General features: G+C 40.4%; 1 protein-coding gene across 1 annotated transcript in view; it reads right to left on the bottom strand.

The window, feature by feature from the left end:
* The window catches only part of Crybg3 (crystallin beta-gamma domain containing 3), a 113,773-nt gene that overhangs the window by 84,544 nt on the left and 7,019 nt on the right, over positions 1–22,210 (bottom strand). The gene's annotated exons all lie outside the window — the stretch shown is intronic.

Below are 22,210 nucleotides of genomic sequence, written 5' to 3' on the forward strand. Positions count from 1 at the left end.
CTTTCAATTGTCTTGTGTGGAACACTCACACACGCTCCAAGAAATGACACCAAAAATTAAACGGCATTGCCCATAGCTACCAGGCAGATATACATCTTAAATCTAAATGCATCCATGCCTATACTACGTTTTTATATTTTTCTAATCCCTGACAATCTGAATACCTCCAATGAAGACCATTATAACTGTCTACCATGTATCAATGAGAGTGCTTGGTTTTTAGCATGTCAAGATAGGCAAGTCTGGGTCTTCACAAAACTCTATCTGGGGAGACTGGTGCACAGTCTTTAACAATGCCATCTGTTAAATGTTACAGCTGTTGAATGAACAATTACTATGGAGCAGAGAACAAACAATAGCTTTTGCATGCTCCACACAGTACCGCCCGGGGAGGTTTGAAGGCAGGGAGTCCAAGAATACAGTCCTTTTGGGGAACCATGTTTTGTTTTAGTTTAACACCAGAGCACACAACTTGGGATGAGCAGAGGGAATCCTGTAGCAGATGAGAATGGGAACAGAAGTTAAAGGATGCCACTCTATGAAGAACTGGTTCAACCTGTTTCAGAATGTGACCTTTCTTTGTCCTGACTTTGGTGTGAAGACTTTAGAACCCTGAGACGGGACAAGCATATCCACTGTGACCATGGACCCATGCTCACTATCGATGCAGCAACGGAACTGCACCAGAAACTCAGATCAGATAGAGACCAACCCCAGAGCAGATGAGATGGGAAGAAGCAACCTGTGCTCAATAGACTTTTCTACCCATAAACCCCAGTGCTGTTCTGGAGAATATCCAAGGAATTAACAGTGGTAGTCAAAGACAAGAGTAAGACAAAGGGCATCAATACCTGGAAGAAAATCTGGATTATAATTTCCTAAATTCAAGAGTCTATGCAGGAATATAAGGACACAGATATACAGCTATGCCCTTAAATATTTCAAATGTTAAATATAAATAAAATATTAATGTTAAATATAAGTAAAAAGTAAATATGTAAAAAAAAATGATAACTATGTCAGCTGTGGGTTCAACACATGGAAAAGTCTATGGGCAGAAAAACAAAGTATTATTGACACCTCCCAACCATGCTCATGTAAGCAAGCCTAAATAATTTCAACATTCCCCAAAGAGACATGAAAGGAGTAGTAGTTAGAAAGCGGAAGGTGGGCAGCAGAAGTGAAGAGAATAATGTGGGGGTAAATGTAATCAAAACACATTAGCTACATGCATGAAGTTGTCAAAAATGAGAATGAATATCGAATACAGAACTGTAACATATATTACACAGAATAAGAATATATCAGTGATTGCAGTTTTAAAGGAGAATGGGTTCTTTTTAAAAAGTTTTTACTAACCTTACCTGTTGTCACAAGGATATTTATATTTCACAGTTTTCTTTCTTTTTATTTTAATTACACATAAAGTGATACTAGTCTACTTAAGCTCAAGCCAAAGATTATAAACTGTCAAAATCCATTTAGAAACTGGCACACTGTAAAAATCAGCTCAGGATAATACTGACTGTGTTGACCCTGTAAATGAACCACGGAACTCTATCTTCAATAGCTTACGGAATAATTAACTAAACTGCTTAATTTAATAGCCCACTGTTGGGGAATATTATGTAAAGGTGTATGGCGTTTGTTCATGCTGTATTTGTTTAACTCTGTGAAGTTCTGACTCTTTGCCTGTCTAAAACACCTGATGGCCTGATAAAGAGCTGATGGCCAGGAGCAAGTCAGGAGCAAGGATAGACGGGGCTGGAAGAGAGTATAAACAGAAGGAGAAACGAGGAAGAAGAGGAGAAAGAACAAGGAGAAAAGGACATCAGGTGCCAGTCAGCCATGGAGAAAGAAGTAAAGAAAGGTATACAGGAATAGAGAAAGATAAAAGCCCAGAGGCAAAAGGGAGTCAGGATAATTTAAGAAAAGCTGGGGAGATGGCTCAGTAGGTAAGAGTACTGTCTGCTCTTCCATCGGACCCAGGTTCAGTTCCCAGAACCCACATGACAGTTCACAACTTTCTGTAACTCCAGTTCCAGGAGATCTGACACTCCCATATAGACATACAAGGAGGCAAAATATCAATGCATGTGAAATAAAAGAAAAAAAAAGAAAAGCTGGCAGGAAGCAAGCCAAGCTAAGACTAGACAGTCATAATTAAGAATAAGCCTCTGTGTGTGATTTATCTGGGAGCTGGGTGGGAGGCCCCTCCAAAAGCCAAAACAGTAAAGTATCATACAACATTTTGGCATTCTAATGTGCGCCCATATTTCCATGTAGATTCTCAAAAAGCTGGGGGGCAGGGAAGTACACGACTCTTTTAAGGGGTAGTGCTGTTCAGCCGGCAGAGCTAAATAGAAACGAGCTAAGTAAGTAAAATGTGCTTGTGGTAACGCAGGTACCAGCTTCCATACCTAGAAAAGTTCAATGCAGTTCTCATTAACACACCTCCGACCAGCCCGCAAAATTTAGGCTTGGCTCTCATCATCATCCACCTGAGAGTGCGTGGAGCCGGCCGCTAGAGCAAAGGATGATTCAGGAACAGCTTTAACAGTTTGCTCCTGCGGCCCAAATTGGCTAACGATACACGGTAAAAGAGGTCCAGAGTAAAAACCTCTAACAGAAGCCAGGCGGCAGTGGCGGCACAGGCCTTTAATCCTAGCACTTGGGAGGCAGAGACAGGTGGATCTCTGTGGGTTTGAGGCCAGGCTGGTCTACAAGAGCTAGTTTTAGGGTAGCTAGGGCTATGACACAGAGAAACCCTGTCTCGAAAAACAAAAACAAAACAAAACAAAAATCTCTAAACAGGTTTAAGTATGTTTTAGAATGTGCATAGGCTTAAGAAAATGGACAGTCATTGAAAAAAATAAATGGATTAGAAATAATAAAGTCTTAAAGAGATGGTAAAAGTAATGTAAAAGAAAAAAGCCACATAATGATGTAAAAAACACAGGGTGTCTGGTTTCTGTATTCTAGTGTGTTGGTTTTGAATTTTTTGATTGCTGAAAAGCACAGGGCAGCTGCTAAGAAACCTGGACTTGAAAGAGGGACTGTGGAAATAAAGCATTCTTAAATTATCTCTGCTGGTTAACTTTAAAACGTGAAAAAAAATTGTCAGATGGAAAGCAAAAATGCTTTTGAGGAGAGGTTTTGCTTTTCTTTGCACAAGAAACAAGAGGCTGTGGATTTGTTCCAGGTTAATTTGGATGTGGTTTGGTCAGAAGAGACCTCCTTAAACTTGACAGGTGATATTTATCAACAAACATTATAATTGGTCTTCTCAGGACTTGGCCATTATCTCAGATTTTCTCTTTAAGACCCTAAAAATACTTCACCCACATTCAGCAGGAAGCAGTCTAGAGAACATAACATCCACATTCACAAGAGAAAAGGGGTGTAGGTGGTTTTCGGCTATTTTGTGGGTCATGGATGTTTGTTATATTTAGGGGAATATAGGAGCATAACATAAAAAGACATATTAGTCTCAGATATTTTTGCATTGGCATGGATTTTGGTATATGGGTGCAAATTCAAAGTCAACTTTATAACACTTTACATATGATTTTACTCTTGTTTAAAGAACTTTCGTATGTTGATAAAAACTTAAGTTTATTTTTGTTTCAACACACTGTATATGTTTCTATTCTTGTTTAAAGAATTTTGGCTGTACAATAGTGGTGCATGCCTTTAATCCCAGTACTCAGGAGGCAGAGGCAAGTAGAGCTCTGTGAGTTCAAGGCCAGCCTGGTCTACAGGACTGGTGCCATAGTTACTGAGAAACCTGTCTCAAAAGCCAAAATGAAATTAAGTTTTTTTGTATATTGATAAAAATTTAGGTTATTTTTGTTACAACACACACACACACACACACATATATGTTTCTGCTCTTATTTAAGGTATTGTACCTAGGTTGTTCATTTAATAACGTAAGGTAAAGCTCTAGTTTTTGAAAACTTTATGAACTATTTAGGATAATCAAGAAACACAGGTCAGTAGTTAGTCATCTACAACAATCAAATTTGCATATTTGCTGGGTATGTTTTCCAGATCATATAGAAATATATTTTAGATAAATAAATGGTCTTCAAATACGTCAAAGACCTATAGACTATGGCATTTAAAATGTTTTGTTAATTTAAAGTTTTTCATGACAATGGCATACATCTGCTGCTGGCAGCACCAATTTTCTTCAGAGAAGATATGGGCATTGAAGAAACTCCTTACAGAGTTTGCTATCATTGTGGCAAGGCTAGCCATGAGCAAAGAAACTGTGCTTGTCTTTGATTGCTGACTATGTGCTGTGCAGACAGGACATGCAGGACCCACAGGAAAGTGACTGCTGCACACTTTGCCAAAACAAGACAGGATGCTCATTCGCTGTTCCTGCTTCACAGAAGAAACTGCCAGACATTCTGCAGGACACAGAGGAAAGTGACTGATAAACTGCCAATATAGGCGAAACAGTCTTTCAAATTTCCTACTTCATTGAAAAGTCTGCCAAATAATATGGGCCTGTAGGCTGAAGATGAATGTCCCAATGTTACAAAGGAACTTTGGGTGACTGGCCAGGCAGTCAGACGTCTCTGTCATTTCTAGGGTTTTTAGAAGTTGTTTGCAATGTATTTTTTGCTTATTTAAATAATATTACATTCTTCTGGTGCCTTTGATAAAGTTGAAGATGATACAGTTATAGTTGCGGTTTTTCTTAGATAAGATAGAAAGTAAGTTAGGTATAAAATTTGGGATTTACTAAGATAGGATAGATTATAGAGTATTTTCATAAATTTACTAGACACCAAAGAATTGGAATTGAGCACACTGTGAATGTAATCTTTACTTGATAATTATTCTTATTCTACACAGGCTTACTATGTTAAAGTTAAAGCTTTTCATTTTTGTTTAGAAAGTTGGGGAATATTATTTTAAGGTATGTGACTTTTGCTTATGCTGCATTTTTTTTAAAAATAAAATGAAATGAAGCTCTGATTCTATGCCTGTCTAAAACAACTAATGGTTTAATAAAGAGCTGAGTGGCCAATAGCAAGGCAAGAGCAATGGTATGCGGAGCTGCCAGGTAGAGAGTATAAACAGAAGGAGAAACGAAAAAGAAAAGGTGCAAGAGAACAAAGAGGGGAGGACATCAGGGGCCAGCCAGCTACACAGCAAGCCACAGAGAAAGATGCAAATAAAGGTATACAGAAATAGAGAAAGATAAAAGTTGAGAGGCAAAAGGTAGTCAGGATAACTTAAGAAAAGCTTGACAAGAAACAAGCCAAGCTAAGACCAGGCATTCATATCTAAGAATAAGCCTCTGTGTGTGATTTATTTGGGAGCTGGATGGTGGGCCCCTCAAAATGCCAAAAGAGTAAAACATCACACAACTCACTTCCAAAAAGTTTCCTAAACTTCATTTCCAATATGCAACTTTAACCTGCATGGGCTGCATGTGGCCAAGATAAGCTTCATATGTATTATGACACAAAATTGAAAACTTACTTAAAATGTTATCAGGGTTTTCTTTTTTTTTAATTTTTTTTTTAAATTTATTTATTTTTTTTTAAGGATTTCTGCCTCCTCTCCGCCACCGCCTCCCATTTCCCTCCCCCTCCCCCAATCAAGTTCCCCTCCCTAGTCACCTCAAAGAGCAATCAGGGTTCCCTGACCTGTGGGAAGTCCAAGAACCGCCCACCTCCATCCAGGTCTCCTAAGGTGAGCATCCAAACTGCCTAGGCTCCCACAAAGCCAGTATGTGCAGTAGGATAGGGTTTTAACACATTTTAACTTTTGTTATTCTTATGCAATTTTAACACATCCAGCTCTTACGCAAGAACTCTGCAATGACAAAGTCATACTACAAAATCAAAAGGTCAGGCACACCTGAGTTTTGAGAGTCTTCCTATAAAATATACCGTCCTGGTGAAGACTGTAATGAAAACTAGTAAAAATTATTCTAGTATGAAAGCTCTGCTGAAAACACAGCTTCAGTCTTGTGGTTTGGAAGAAAATGGCCCTCAAAGGGAGAGGCACTATTAGATCGTGTGGCCTTGCTGGAGTGGGTGTGGCCTTGCTGGAGGAAGTATGTCACTGTGAGGGTAGGTTTTAAAGTCTTTTTCTCAAATTTCACTCAGTTTGACAGTCAATTTCCTGTTGCCTGCAAGACAACTTGGCTACTTCTCCAGCACCATGCCTGCCGGCTGCCACAGTACTCCCCACCATGATGATAATGGCCTGGGATTCTGAACTGTAAGCCCCCATCATAATTAAGTTGTTCCTTGACAAAAGTTGCCATGGTCATGGCATCTCTTTATAGTAATAGTAACCCTAACCAAGACAGAAGTAGGTTACAGTGACTGGGATAGGCCTGGACATGTTTTTGGTTGGAGGAATTTAGACTTTGATACTTTGGATTTAGAAAGCAGAAGAATGCTTTAAGCATTGCTTAATGGGCGATACCAGCAGGAACATGGAAGACAGTGGTGCTAAGACTTATCTGAACTATGAGCGGCTCAGCTTACTCAAGAGGTTTCAGAGGAGAATTTTTGTATGTTGCCTAGAGATCGTTCCTGTGATATGTTGGTGAAGAATGTACCTGTTTCTTGTCCTTATTTTAAAAGTCTGCCTGCGGCTAGAGTGAAGAGTTTTGGATTGACTCCCCTGGCAGAGAAATCTAAAAACAACTTCATATAGATTCTGTGCTGTGGTTACTAGTGTCAACGCTAATGAAGATATATAAGGAAAAGGAGTAAGCTCAGAGAAGAAAAATATGTGAGGAGAAAAAGAGCACTAGAATAAGGAATAAAGGTAAATTCTGTGCTCAAGAAAATAAACAGATTAAGAAATGAAATATAGGGAGTGGTGACCACGGGGCAAGATCTTACCCAGCTAATTTTCAAACTTTTGGAAAGGAATTAAAGAAAAGTTTAAAGTCAGATGTGATGGGACACACCTTTAATCCTAGCACTGGGAAAGCAGAGGCTGGTGGATCTCTGAGTTTGAGGCCAGCTTGGTCTAAAGAGCAAGTTCAAGAACATCCAAGTTTAGGCAGTGAAGGAGAACAGAAAGCTTATGAAGATGTAATTAAAAAGGGGACCATGTTCCAGGCCCAGAAAGCAGCAGAACTTGGCAGCTTTGGACATGTGATTTGATAGAAGAAAAGAGACAGACAGGCAGTGACACATGCCTTTAATCCCAGCACTCGGGAGGCGGAGGCACGTGTATCTCTGAGTCTGAGGGCAGCCTGGTCTACAAGAGCTAGTTCCAGGAGAGGCACAAAAGCTACAAAGAGAAACCCTCTCTCAAAAAAAAAAAAGAAGAAGAAGAAGAAGAAGAAACCAATTATTCAATTTGCCTCCAACCCTTAAGAAAGCTGCTGAGGCCAATCATGAATCAGAGGTGTCTCTGAATGGAGGCCTTAGTATTGCATCAAGTTATGAAGTTGAAGACTGCATTGCCTTGGCGAATCCAAGATATTAAAGATGCCAGAGTTGTGGAATGCCTGCCAAACAGATGTGGAGAGCATTTTGACATCAGAGATGGAGATGCAGAGTTTGGAGTTTGTTCAGATGGTTTTTGGTCTTGCTTTGGCCCAGTATTTCCTTGCTATGCTTCCTTCCCTGTGTTTTCAGAATGGTAATGTGTATTCTATGCCATTATATGTTGGAAGTATGTGATCTTTTTGATTTTTACAGGTAATTACAGTTAAGAGATTGTAATGCCTCTCTTGAAATAAATTTGAGACTGTTATAGACTATGGGGACTTTTGTAGTTCAACTGAATGCATTTTTGCATTATGATATGGCTATAAGCATTTGCAGGCCAGGGAGTGGAAAGTGGTGGTTTGAATGGAAATGTCCTCCAAAGGGAGCGGCACTATTAGGAAGTGTGGTCTTATTGGAGAAAGTGAATTACTGTGGGGGTGGGCTTCGAGGTCTTTTTCTCAAGCTTCACTCAGTTTGACAGTCAATTGACTTTCTGTTGCCTGCAAGACACTTGGCTTTCTCCACCACCATGCTGCCTGCGAGCCTTCTGCCATGTTCCCCACCATGATGATAATGGACTGAGTTTCTGAACTGTAAGCGAGCCACCACAATTAAATGTTTCCTTTATAAGAGGTGCTGTAGTCATAGTGTCTCCTCACAGCAATAGTAATCCTAAGACAAGCCTAAAGTAGAAAGTATGCAAGGAGCTGTCATTACCTGTGAGTACACACACACATACACACACACATACACACACACATGCACACATCCACACCATATGCACACATCACACACATGCACAAAACTACACACACACACACACACACACACGAAAAACAGTTTTCAGCAGAAAGTATGGTACTAACTACTAAATAAAACTCAACTAAATCATCATTGGAAACTTCTTCAGGGCTCTAAAACTTATTCCTATGTGTTGAGCTTTAGCCGAGCACCACAAAAAACACATTTTAAAATTGTGTTTAGGCTGGAGAGGATGATGTTAGCTGGGAAACACTGCCCTCTTCACTGCAGAAGCAAGAGGACTAAGTGTGAGAGCCTGCCCATCTGGGCTACCTAGCCAGCCTCTGTTTTTAAAAATAAGTTAACACTGGGATTTGCTGATAATCATCATAGAGTGAGTAAAGGTTTTAACACTTCTTCTCCAAATAATTATAGTCCCGTTTTAACTGATCTCTTGTATCTATAGGATTCCTCTGTTTCAAATTCACAAGAAGGTCAAAGTGATTAACGTCATCACAACATTCTTCTGTGAAAGATGATGAAGGGTCTCTCTCTCTCTCTCTCTCTCTCTCTCTCTCTCTCTCTCTCTCTCTCTCACACACACACACACACACACACACACACACACACACACACACAATCACGTCTTCTCTACCTGGCTGAGATACACCTGCCACATAGAATCATTTATCACTGCTAGAACATGCCAAGTTCTCGGGCCAACAAACTACTTTCTTCTGTTTGCAATACTTCCGCCTGAACCAACATTTAATCTTTCATAGTTCAGCTTTGTCTTTCCTCTCACCGCACCCAGAAATACCGGCTTTTTATTGTAACAGCTGCCTGCCCATTTGCTCTATTCAAATATGAACTTTTAAATTCAGTAAAGTGTCATTTCTATCACACAGCCCAGTATGCTGTGTAGTACAATAAAAGTACAAACTCAAACATGTGTCCAGTGTTGGAACATGTAACATGTTATCAATTTCTGTGTGCATATCCCATCAGTGTAGTGATATTTCATTTGTATTTTAATAAATAAAGCTTGCCTGAAGTTCAGAGAGTAAAACAGCCCCACTGGTCAGTCTTACAGACCAGGCAGTGGTGACACACACCTTTAATCCCAGTAGCCACACTAGTTTGCCATAGAAACTGGGTGGTGCATGCCTTTAATCCCAGTCCTAGAGAGGATTATAAGGCTGGAGGAGACAGGTCTCCCACACCATCTCATTCTGAGATCCTGGAGGCAGGATCTCCATTTCGAACTGAGGTAGAGGTAAGAGCCATTGGCTGGCTGTTTTGCTCTTCTGATCTTCAAGTTGAACCCCAATTTCTGTCTCTGGGTTTTTATTAATCGTGCCACACCACAGACACCAGGTTCCACTGAGAACACTATAGTAACAAACAAGACTTTTCTTAATGAGTTAGTGCACAAAATGGCACAGCAGCCATGCTTGATCTGTGTTATCTTGCAGTAAAGACAATAAAGGGGAATCAGGTTAGGAACAAAATGGTTCTCAGAATTTATTTTTAGTTTTTTTGTTTTTGTTCATGATTAATCATGAATGTTGTTATGCAATCCCGTGAAATTAAATCTCAGGAAGTAAAAGTATTTAATGAAATAAAAAAATTATTTAAATTTTTTTTTTACTGTGTTTTGGGCATCATTTAAAACATTATTACACAAATTGCATACTAAATTGTTATAGACTAAGGGCAGCCCAAAAAACTGTTCATACTTCACATAATCTCTTAATAAATTGTAGAGAATTTGAACCAAAAATATTAATTTTCAAAAAGTCATTGGAAGTTAGCCTTTAATTTTCATTTTAAATTAGAGCTGTGTTGTTTATCCTAAGAGGCTGCATCAACACGCATATGACAGTCCTTATTTATCAGGGGTACATGCACCACACAAGGATAACTAGTGCCAGAAACCCAAAGATTAAGTACCGAAACCTAAAATGGTCAAAATCTGAATGGTTGGATTTCAAGCATGAGAACACTTCCTCTTTGAAAGGAGACCCAAACCCAGCACGCTGGCACATGCCTTTAAGCACTAGGAGGCAGAGTTCATCTCAGAGAATTCAAGGCCAGCCTGGTCTACATTCTGAGTTCCAGGATAGCCTGGGCCACATAGCGAGTTCCTGTCTCAAAAATACCAAAAAGAAGGAGGGGGAGAAAGGTGGGGAAGAGGGAGGGAGGGAGGGAGGGAAGGAGGGAGGGAGGAAGAGAGGGAGAGAGAGAGAGAGAGAGAGAGAGAGAGAGAGAGAGAGAGAAGTCCCATCTACAGGGCACATTGCAGAAAAAAACAGAAACAAACAGAATCTTATTGCTTTAATTTCAGAAACAACTTTGACAATATTCCTCCTCCCCTAGAAGGATGACCAACTTTTTTCTGCTAAGACTTCACTCCTCTTGAATACCTTTCTCACTACAAAGGCAAGATTAAAGCTATCTACACTCAGCATCCTTTTAGAAATAAGTCCAAATGTTTGAAGGTTTTAATAAAGCTTTTATCCTCGATATTTGCTAGTTGTCCCCCTCCCCCAGAAACTATGTCCAGTAAAAGGATACTTTGTCATCTTTACACCTTAGACTATGAAAGAGAGAGGGAGGGAGATAGTGAGGGAGGCAGGGAGGGAAGGAGGGAGGGAGGGAAAACATAATAGCAAAGACACTCAAAATAGTTGATACTGGGATGCTGGGTAGTAAAAAGAAAATGAGCTGATGAGACCCAAAAAACTGGTACTTTCAGATCCAAACACACAAGCCATATAGTGCCAAACTTCATGTAAGACAACAGTCCATTCCGATGGTTTGCTCATAATGTAAAATACTTCAATAGTAATATTTTTAGAAGGCATTCAGTTAGCTCATCGTAGGGAGAAAAAGGCAAGAATCACTATTACAAACAGACACAAGTTACTTGGCATCTCTAAGTAGCCTTCTCTTACTTAACCAAAAGAGCACAAATATAAAGGTCAACGTAACATACAAGCTCCTCATTTCTAAGCAACCTTATAAAGATGGTATCTGAAAGCCAGGACTCCAACATGTGGCCTTTAAGCATTTACTTGCTTTGTGCTAGACATAAAACAAACTTCTGGATAATGAAAACAGAAGGTATATTAGCATCCTAAACTTAAGATAATTTCCATGAGGTTCTGGTCCATCATCTAAAATTACTTTTTTTTTCTTGTTTTTAACTAAGTTCTAACAAGATAATGGAATCCTTGACGGCTAAGAAACATGAAGCTGTTTCCAACAATTAACCAAGCCAACAGATACAGAGCACGTTGTAGGCATTCTCCCTGGCGCTAGGGGTGTGGCAGTAAGGAAAAGAAAAACAAAACAAAACAAAAAACTTTGTCTTCTTCAAGCCTTCTGAACATATAGCAGAATAGCCCAGGGTGCTGCGTTTATAAAACAAACATCTTATTGTCAAGACTAAAGTGGGCTGAGAAATCTACTTTGTAACAATCACCCCCATTCCCAGGTGTTCAGCTGAGGTCACTCTCTGACACTGCATTCTTGAACAATGAATTGAGCGCCTCTCTGGATTCAGCTGAAATCCACGCCTGGTGGTTACATAGGGAAGAGAGAAACCTGGTCAGGAAGACCACTATTTAATACTAATCCCATAAGGTCAGTGTTGACGCACAAAAATTAAATACTAATAGAAAACTCATAGAGAACATTAATTCCAAACAGTGTTGCTGCTCAAACTCGGCATTAGCTGTGACTCTAATGAGCACCCAGAGTAGGATCCACAGTAAGAAACCACCTCACTGCAGTTCACATCACTGCCAGAAAAACACTCGTGGTCAAAGAGCTACTTCCTGGACAGAGGGAGGACAGGCTTGACAAAGCGGCCTTTTATTGAGCAAAGTTTCTTGGGGGTGGGGGGAGCAAATATTTAGGCTTAAGCCTTCCAAACAGCTTGGCTTCTTTGTAAAATAAGCCTGCCAGTGGGGCGTGGTCAGTAGGGAGGGGAAGACACTCTTGGAAAGGAAAGAGCTCCACTACCTGACTCCTATAACTCTTGTCCTTCTGTGGCTTTTTTTTTTTTTTTTTTTTTTTAAATCACACATCATGATTCTGGCTTTGTCAGAAAAATCCAGAACTAGTAAAGATCGGAGTACAGTTTCCATAAATGTCTTAGGGATGTTTAGCCTCTTCTCTACAGATGCTGGCCTGGAGGATGAAGGCTCAGCCTCTTCTCTACAGATGCTGGCGTGGAGGATGGAGGTTTAGTGAGATGCTCTAAAGATGCTGGAATAGATGATGCCTTGACATTTCTAGAGATGAGGCAACCTCTGATGGCAGGACATCATTGGCAGTCATTCTTAACAACAAGGGTACTTAACCTCACTTGGGAAAGTCCTCACACTTAAGCATCACCTGCCAAATGGCTGTCCTTGGGGAATTTGGCCACACCTAACCTTTTCTGTTTACAACTGATATTCTGTGTCTTTTATTCCTCTCAGCTGGTGATGCCTGAAATTGTGTCCCCCCTCTGCATGTTCATTTCCGTGGCACAAGGGAAACTGTCTCAGGGGTCTACAGGATAGGTAACAGAATAAGAAAGGGAAAGGAACCAGGGCAGGTCTATATGGTTTGCTCCCTCCTCGCTAATATCAGCTGGATTTAGACCCTGACCACTAAGCCATGTCTCCCATTGAAGCCTCATTAGGCCTGTCCTTCCTGACATGTTGCTTCTCACCATACAGGTTACCTGACCTAAGATGAAACTAGTAGCAGCCAGATTCTGGCATTCATTATACTGTGACCAAATCATGCTCCAGTCCTCCCTGGACTAAAGAAAAGATATGTAATGAAAGCTCTTTCCCAGACCCACTGTCTAGCTGTGGTCATCAGTAGTGAGGTAACCCTTGGGACCTTTCAACAGCGGATAGGCTCCTGGGGGAGGCAGAGTCATTGTCTTCAGTGGTATAGGTGCTACTGACTTGTTCATGCTTTATTGGACAGCATCACATCGCTGCCTAGCCTGGTGGCTCTTGTTAAGATCAGTCGGTCATAAAACAGAAGAAGCTGGGCGGTGGTGGCGCACGCCTTTAATCCCAGCACTCGGGAGGCAGAGGCAGGCGGACCTCTGTGAGTCTGAGGCCAGCCTGGTCTACAAGAGCTAGTTCCAGGACAGGCTCGAAAGCCACAGAGAAACTCTGTCTTGAAAAACCAACCCCCCCCACCAAAAAAAAAAAGATGACATGATAGCAGGAAGGGGACTGTTAGGATAAGCGGCGTGGTTGCAGTGGAAGGGGGTAGAAAAAGAATGAATGACCAAAATAAATGAAATTACAAAAATGTTTAAATGAAATAAAAAATCTTTAAAACTCAAAACAGATATATACCTAGTTCAGCGTCAGCACCTCAGGGATAAAAGGCTTTCCAGCAACATCATCTTCCTGGATATGATTTCACAAATATGTAAATTTCAGGACCGGCCAGCTAATATAAGATGGTTTCCGCACCTTGATCTCAGGATGCTATGAGTCTAAAACTACAGGGTCAGTGATAAAAGAAAACAAACCAATCTAGTCTGAGGGAAAGGAAGAAAAAGACTATGTCCAGGAAGCCAGCCACAAATCAAAACTAATGTCAGTGCATTATAACAAAGAGACATGTCCACTGCCCCTTATCTCAAAGTTACTTGGGGCTACCTCCAGGCCTGTTCTCTATTCCCTTATTCACCAGCTTCGCCCTCAATGTGGTCCTTAAATAAATTATTACTCCCACACCCTCCTCAGAGGCTGTCTATGTCACAAAGGCCATGTACATGAGCCTGAAATCTTTTTCACAGAAATACAGCTTCCTACTTCAAGCCCTAAAATCCTCTCTGCTCAGTGTTCTACTGATGTCTTCATGAATTAAACTGACGTGTATGTACGTTCCTGCAATCCCATCTAGTAAGCCCTATTCTGCCTCTATGAAAAGATTGCCACATCAGTGGTTCAGAGACAGCCACCTGGAAAACTGTCCTTTTGTAAATGACAACTGCCAGCAGGAGAGCAGTACTTGTACTTTTTTAATGACCATTAACAGGACATAAAACAGGTGGTTATGACACTGTTTCTGGGCTCCAAATGCAAAGGTAACTAGAGGCTGCAATTTTAAAGGCAGTCAAACAGCATGCATTTCAGCTCAAACATCTGCCATTCGAATGATTTCAGAAATCTTTGGAGGAAAAAAAAAAAACAGAGAAGAAGGAAACGTAATGGGTACGACGAGATCTGGTTGCTCTGCAACCTTAGCGTATCTGGCGCTGCTCTACTCCATATGCTGGCCTTCTGGGATGCTCGTCCCTGTGATGCTCACAACACAAGCCCATAATTACAGTTCAGTCCCAGTCTGCAGAGTGAAACTCCCAGCAAGCCTGAGCTGTACTGGCTTCCACTCACTGATCTTGTACAACTGCTCTTTCCTTCCCACTCACGCCCTTCAGACTCTGAACGTCTGTGACCCACCTCATGAGAAGTGAAGCAACATCAGGAACCGTCGCCTTTGAGAGGAATTTTCAAACTGGTACTATAGTTGTTTTTAAAAATAGGGCATTTGGGGGTGGAGCACAAATCAGTGAAAGAGGGCTTGTCTAAGTGCAAGGCCGGCTAGAAGTTAGCTCACCAGTATTACAAAAAGTTAAAAAAAAATACTAGCACAGGTTAGTCATCCACATACCATTCAAAAGACAGTCCTGAAGGAGGACTGGAGACCAAAAGATAAGCCAAATGGTATCTTCCCGGATTTCTACAGAGCCTGGCCATGGCTGACCTCCCCCTCCAACTCATCTCACATCCTTCCTTTTCTGTAAATTCCAAGATAAATATATAAGCACATGACCACGAAAAATATTCAAAAGCTAAATTATATTTCAGCTTCTTGCTAGGGTCTCCCCACTGCTAATTCATCTGGTTTCTGCCCCCTTCCCATAGCATGGACACTCTTCCCTCCATTCTGTTGGGTCTGCCTGTGCCGTCCGTCAGGACCTTCAGAATGGTATGTATTCTCTTACTCTGGAAAGCTCCTGTTTGGATGTGTCGATGCATCACTCCCAGGTACAGTCCAGATCTCTGCTCAAGTGGTACACTGTAGAAGGCTTTGATGATCACATTTTCTAATCCTTACTCTAGACCCACCACTTCCATCCTGCCTTGTTCCTTCATCCTGCTTTTGCTAAACTTTAAAGCATGCTATGTGTCAAGTTATACCATTTATATTCTTCTCTCATCCAGCAGAATACAAAATCTATGCAAGTAAAGATGCTTAGATACTTAGACAAGATCTTGATAAACAATAGCAGGTACAACTAACATTTTTTATAAGGATTAAATTTTAAGGTTTTATTACGTAAACATGTGTACTATTGTAGAAAGTATTGAAGCACTATTGTTGAGGAAATATACATAAATTTCAATCCCAAAGAAAACATATTATTTGTAAAAATATCTGCATATATACATATATATATATATATGGATGGGACATGTCTTTGAGAGGACAATGTTCTGAATGTGCCTTTATTTTACATTTTCATGGGATTGAATGTCTGTTTTACAAAATCATAAACTACTATTAGAAGAGATTTTAAATGATATAGTACTGTAGCAGAGTCATAAAAAAAAGAAATGGATAAAAAATACAACTAAGAAGAAATAACTAGACACAAACTATAAATATTGCACAATGGCGAATTCCTTGTTTCATAATATATGCCATACTATCAAAGCATATCCTTACTGAACTACTTAGAACAGTGCAACAACCAAAGTCACTATAGTTCACAGCTTCACTTTGACTAACCAGCAAGAGGCCACCTCCCGCTAGAGCATGACCTCTGCAAAAGGCAAAGTTCACACCTCACTATAGCTCCGTTCACCAAGCTGGCCTTGAACTCACAGAGATCCACTCGCCTCTGTTTCTGGTACTGGGATTAAAGGCAATAAGTGTGCAATCTTTGACCTTGACTGTGCAATCTTTCAGCAACTGTGGCCCAATGAGCAAGGGAAGGTTATGGAGATCAGTGCATACTCAATAAAAAGCTCAAAAACAGTGATACTCAGAGTTTTCTGTAAAGGTTTGAGAAAACATTTCATTTTTGTCCTTTTGTAAAACACTAAAATAACAGCGAATAAGTAAACAACAGGAAATCAGATAAAATTTTACTAGATAAAATGAGCCAGGAGTACCACATCAGAGAGTTTGGAAGAGCAGTCAGACAGAAACTGGTTAGCGCGGTGTAAATGGCTGCAAAAGCAGTTGTCATTTTGGCGTAGCCTAAGAATTCCAGAAAAATTCCAGTGACTTAGAACAAAAGTAAGGGAAGAAACACAAGGCTGAAACTGTTAACAGGCATCCCAAATAACATCCAGAAACTACGGTCATTTGGTATGAAATTAGGAAAAAAAAAATTAATGTCTTCAAGGTCTGGAATCCAAGCCCAGTACAAGGAACCAAAGAAAGGGGAGTTTTGGAAAAACCCTTCAACCTAGACGGTTAAGAGAAAAAGGAAAAGAACAGTGATTGACAGCCAACATGAAAAGGAGCCTACAGGAAATCTATTATTCACCTTTGTACTGGATTGAAAGGAGATTAGATTTTCTCAAAATTTACAAAGGGAAAAAATAGTCACATATAAAGGCCTCCACATGAGATTACTAGAAAAAGTCTCAAAAGCAAGAGAATTAAAGGAAATGGAGAAATAGCTTCAGAATCCATACAGAAAAAAGTTCAGAAATGTAAAAACTAAAAAATGTATCTAACATCCACTATTTTTTGTTGGACATAATCCTGCATAACCAGGGACTTAACTAAGGCAAACATGAAATCAAAAAATGGAGGGAGCTGGTATAGATTTGGATAGGGGGAGGAATGAGATGAGAGGAAGAAGATCTTGGGGGCATAGAGGTGAACCGGGCAATGCCATTTCGAAATATGGACAGAAAACAGAAAACATTTTGTAAACGTGTTTGGGCATCCTAGTAGTACTAACAGTGAAGAAAACAAAAAACGGAGCAGTTTGCTCCAGGAAAAAACAAAGGTCACATAAGGAAAAGGAATCATAATACAGGGCTCAGCTAAACAAAATAAATTTGCACAAAAATAAAAATTTGAAGACTCAATTTTTATTTAATCCCTCAAATGATAGTAATTGTTTAAATAAGTAAAGATTCATCTATCATAATCGGAAATTAACAGATACAACCTAAAATGAGTAAATAATAAAGCATTATTTAGACTGACACAAATACTGGAAGAAACAGATTATGTGTAATTAAAGCAATTTCATGTTTAAAAAAAATCTCAAGAATGGGTTTTCACTTCTTGATTGTTTCTACATCCCGCTGCCTTCCACCATGGTAATTATTTTTTTAGAAAGGAGTATAGAAGTGTGCCATTGTTGTGATGTATGCCTGTAATCCTGGGACCAAGGATGCTAAGGTGGGAAAGTCATAAATTCAAGGCCAGCTTGAGCTACCCGGTGAGTATGAGGTTATCTAAAAGAGAGATACCCAGTCTCAGGAAAGGAAGAAAAATGGAGCAGCGTGGTAGGTAAAGGGAGAGAGAAACCTAGGTTACACCTTGCTCACTGGTGGATTCCCAGAACCTAGGAGACTGCCTGACACAATCTTGTGGACTTACAGATGGATGCTTTTAAGTCATGGGACCCAAATGGGGAGACACATGTGGAGGAACTGATACATTTTTGCATATGACTTTTCCAATGAAATATTAGTTTTCCTAACATACAAAGCACATTCACTTTACATATCTATCAGCCTGAAGAGACTTGGGTGGCATGCAAAAGCTAGGCCTAGGAGTTATGAGGCAATTATGCTGTACTGAACCTGGTCACAGTGGATGGCAGATGCCCTCTAACTGAGTTAAGAATCTGTGATTTCATCTGTTCATTCAACCCAGCATTTTTTTTAAAGATTTTAATTTTCTTTTATGTGCATTAGTATTTTATCTGCATTCATGTCTGTGTGATGGTGTTGGATCCCCTGCAACTGTAGTTACAGACAGTTGTGATCTGCAGTGTGGGTGCTGGGAATTCAACCCGGGTCCTTTGGAAGAGTAGCCAGTGCTCTTAACCATTGAGGCACGTCTCCAGCCCCATTCCACCTAGTTTTACATTATAGATTGATAATGCATACATCTCAATTATACCTTTAGAGAGTGTCACAAAACCCAAAACAAACAAACAAACAAAAAAACAAATAGTCCTACAGTGTATACAATACAACTACATACATCCTTAACCAGAATTTTTCTTACTTGAAAAAAGTTATTGTAGTCTGTTCTTCTTGGATCAGTAATTTTTAGATTTTCTTCTTTTACAGACAAATGTTCAGCAGGTCTCAGACCAGTCTCTTTTCTTTCTATAATAGGTAATTCACACAAGTTTTAAGTGTCAAGAACTGTAAAAAAGGAAGTCTCCCTGCTTCCTGGCCCTTAACTCGGCCTCCAGCCAATGAGAACAGGTGGCACACCTCTAGCACAGCCTCTTCAGCCCCTCCTTTCTTCGCTGGTACCCTCTGAATGTGCCTTGGAGACATCTCGTTAAGGCATAAAGCAAGTTTTGCCATTCTTTCCCAACAGAAACATGGCATTAATATATAAATATTAGATAGAGGTACAATTATTCACAGGAACCTAATTTTCATTTTTGCTATTAAAATAGTGCTGCAGTCACTAAACTCTCAAACAGTTTAACCTGTCACCAACTTTATCTGTGCAATGGGTCTCTGACATCACTAGAAACGCCCGTTTCCCTCCAAAGTGGTGCTATCAATTTACTCTCGCCAGTTGCTTTTACATTTCAGTGGCAAAACACCATGACCAAGGCAACTTACAAAAGAATCCATTTAACTGGGTCTACAGTTTGAGGGTTAAAGTCCATAAGAGCAGAGCAAAGGCAGGATAGGATGGCTGGAAGAACTGAGAGCTTACAATTGAACAGGCAAGCAGGAGGCAGGGAAACCTAACAGGGACTGGTGTGGGCTTTTAAAACCCACAGTAACGTAATTCCTACAAGGCCACATCTCTAATCCTCCTAAACAGTTCTAACCAACTGGGGACCAAATATTCAAATATATGAGCATATGGATGCTATTCTCATTCAGACCACAACCCTCCTTTAGGAGCAGGATCCTGTTTATCCATTTCAAAATGGAGTTTTGCTTATTGAATAAACAGAAAACGCTATCTTCCTATAATTTTAACTTTTATCTATTTGAAAGAGACTGACTTGTATATTTAAATACAGATTCATAATTCAAACAATATATACATTTGTTTTCCTCTCCTAGCTCAAAGGACTACAAATTCTTTACTGTACAGACACTGACCTATTCCACCTGGCCAGACATCTAGCTGCATGCAATTGTCTGTTCCCAAGGCCAGTCTTCTCTTACAGCTTTTTCCAACTAAAGTCTACTGTCACATCACGTAGGCTTTGGATTTGGAAAGAACCACCTGCCTTCTGATTCTACTGCTGGTACCGTGAGACATTTGATACCCAATCCTTCAACCCTATGTGTGTGAGAGATGCAGAAACTTCTCCCAACACTGTACAATAAAAAAAATATTATATCTGTTCAAATCCCCAAGCACAGGAATCTCATAAAGTGTTAGTTTCATTTTGTCATCGCTAATCTGCCAGGAACAAAAAGGAAAAAAAATACCTAGGTGGCTAAGCTGACTGCTATTTCTGTGTTTGGGGACACTTCCCTGAAATGATTCCAGAAGTTAAACACTGGAGGAGAGTCCTGATGGAGGTGTTTCACCACTTAGCTAGTAACACCTACCCGCTGAACACTGGAGGTGAATTATTTCTAGCTGCACACCTCCAACAGGTCCTCCAGCAGCGGCAAACTTCAGTGCACAGATCACTACCCCCTGGGAACGCTGAGTCCTCAAGGAATGCACTTTCTGGCTCCACCTATGAATAAATTCTTGTTGAGGCTGCAGAGTCAAGGAGGAGAGAGAGAAAACACCACTGTCTGCCTCTGGCTGGAGCTATGATCACGTATTAGCTCCCACACTATTCTGAGCTAACCAATACTAAACAAAATATACTCGGGGAAAAGCTGCTGTGAGATTTGAGGCCCAATTAAAATTTTTATCCAATATATGACCTTTATGAAGAAATACGGCTCAGCTGGTAAAGGCAATTGCTTTCAAGCCTGACAACTGAGTTCAATCCTAGGGACTTCAGGGTGGAAGACAAAAACAGAACCATGCAAGTTGCCCTTGAACATCCACACACATGCATCCGTGTATATATGCACACATACAAATACAAATACGCAAAATAAATGCAACATATTTTTCTAAAAGGAAAAAATGATCTGAACCAAACAAGTCACCCATGCTAAAAACATATTAAGTTTATACTGAGGTCGGTTTTACTCAGTCATCTTTATATGTTCACTATGCAGCATCATACTGGGGACATCTGCACAAAGAAACCACATCATCTTGCAGAGTTCAGAGACTTGAATTAGCTACAGTCTCTTCACCTTTTATCTCATGGCAGCTCTCTTTTCACTGGAGCCCAGGTTGAGTTTATATCTCTCTACACATTCCTGCCACCTCTGTTTTATTTAGCATTTCTTACACAGCTAAGCTTCCACTATTTCATTAGAACCTTGAGTGAGAAATGCAATACTTTGTTGAGGGATTATTTTCTGTTTTACAAACTGTCATTATTCTTTCTATATATTTTCCACTGATGAATTAAAATGCTAAAAAACATCTCTGGCTCCATAAAGACAGGAGCTCTGATTACAATGCCAGTAGAGTTAGATTGCATAACTAAATCCTTTCCCAAAGACCCGTACAGCAAGAATTCACAAATGAGCGATCCCACAGGCATCCTATGAAAACTGGGGGGAGGTGGAAGAATCTCACTTACAAAAGGTAGAGTCTTGAAACTCAAACAGTTTACCACTTCTTCTCTCCTGCCAAGAGTAAGTTCCATGCTCCAAGTTAGCCTGGCAGAATAATGAGATACACACCTCCGAGGGCTTCTAGAATTTACTAGGCATTTTGTACTACTTCAAGTATGAATTGCTGGCAGGTCCTTATTCACCTCAGCTTAAATGAAGGTCAATAGCTCTCAGCCTGGTCATTAGAGGAGTTTTCTTTTTGCAGTCCTATCTCCTGCTCTACAACCCATTAGTTGCCTGACCTCTGTCATTCAACACCTTTAGCTGTAAAGGCAGGCACAAACACCTTTCAAATACATTTCATAAACCCACTTGGTTAGTAAAGTGCTACCCTTGGCTGAAAAGTCACTAGATGACCTCTTTAATACTCTAAACAACAAGCACAGATTCACTCTTGATGTGGGAGTGTCATATATCAATCTGTTGATTTCATTGGCTAAGCAATAAAGAAACTGCTAGGCCCATTGGATAGGCCCACCCTTAGGTGGGTGGAGTAAACAGAACAGAATGCCGGGAGGAAAAGGAAGTGAGGTCAGACTCGACAGCTCTGCTCTTGGGAGCAGACGCCATGCTACCTGCTCCAGGGAAGACGCACGCTATGAAGCTCCGACCCAGGATGGACTTAGGCTAGAATCTTCCCGGTAAGACTGGTGCTACACAGATGATAAGAAATGGGCTAGTCCAGGAGCGAGAGTTAGCCTAGAAGAGGCTAGGTAGAAATGGGCCAGAGCAGTGTTTAAATGAATACAGTGTCTGTGTAATTATTTCGGGGCAAAAGCTAGCCAGGCAGGTGGCTGGGGTGTTGGACGCAGCCCCGCCGCTCCATATTACTACACACTCTTACCTGTGTTTGGGAAAGACGATAGATACCAAGGTAAGACACAACTCCTGACCTTCAGTTTAGGGAGCTTGTCTTACCCTCTTTCTGTCACTGATACTCTTAACAGTTCACTGAAAGTCAAAGTCATAGAGCCCACTCTATAAGGAAGCACTTCTTCATTCAAATGTGTGTTT

The sequence above is a fragment of the Microtus pennsylvanicus genome, chromosome 1 (genome assembly GCF_037038515.1).
Source record: "Microtus pennsylvanicus isolate mMicPen1 chromosome 1, mMicPen1.hap1, whole genome shotgun sequence".
Classification (NCBI taxonomy): Eukaryota; Metazoa; Chordata; class Mammalia; order Rodentia; family Cricetidae; genus Microtus; species Microtus pennsylvanicus.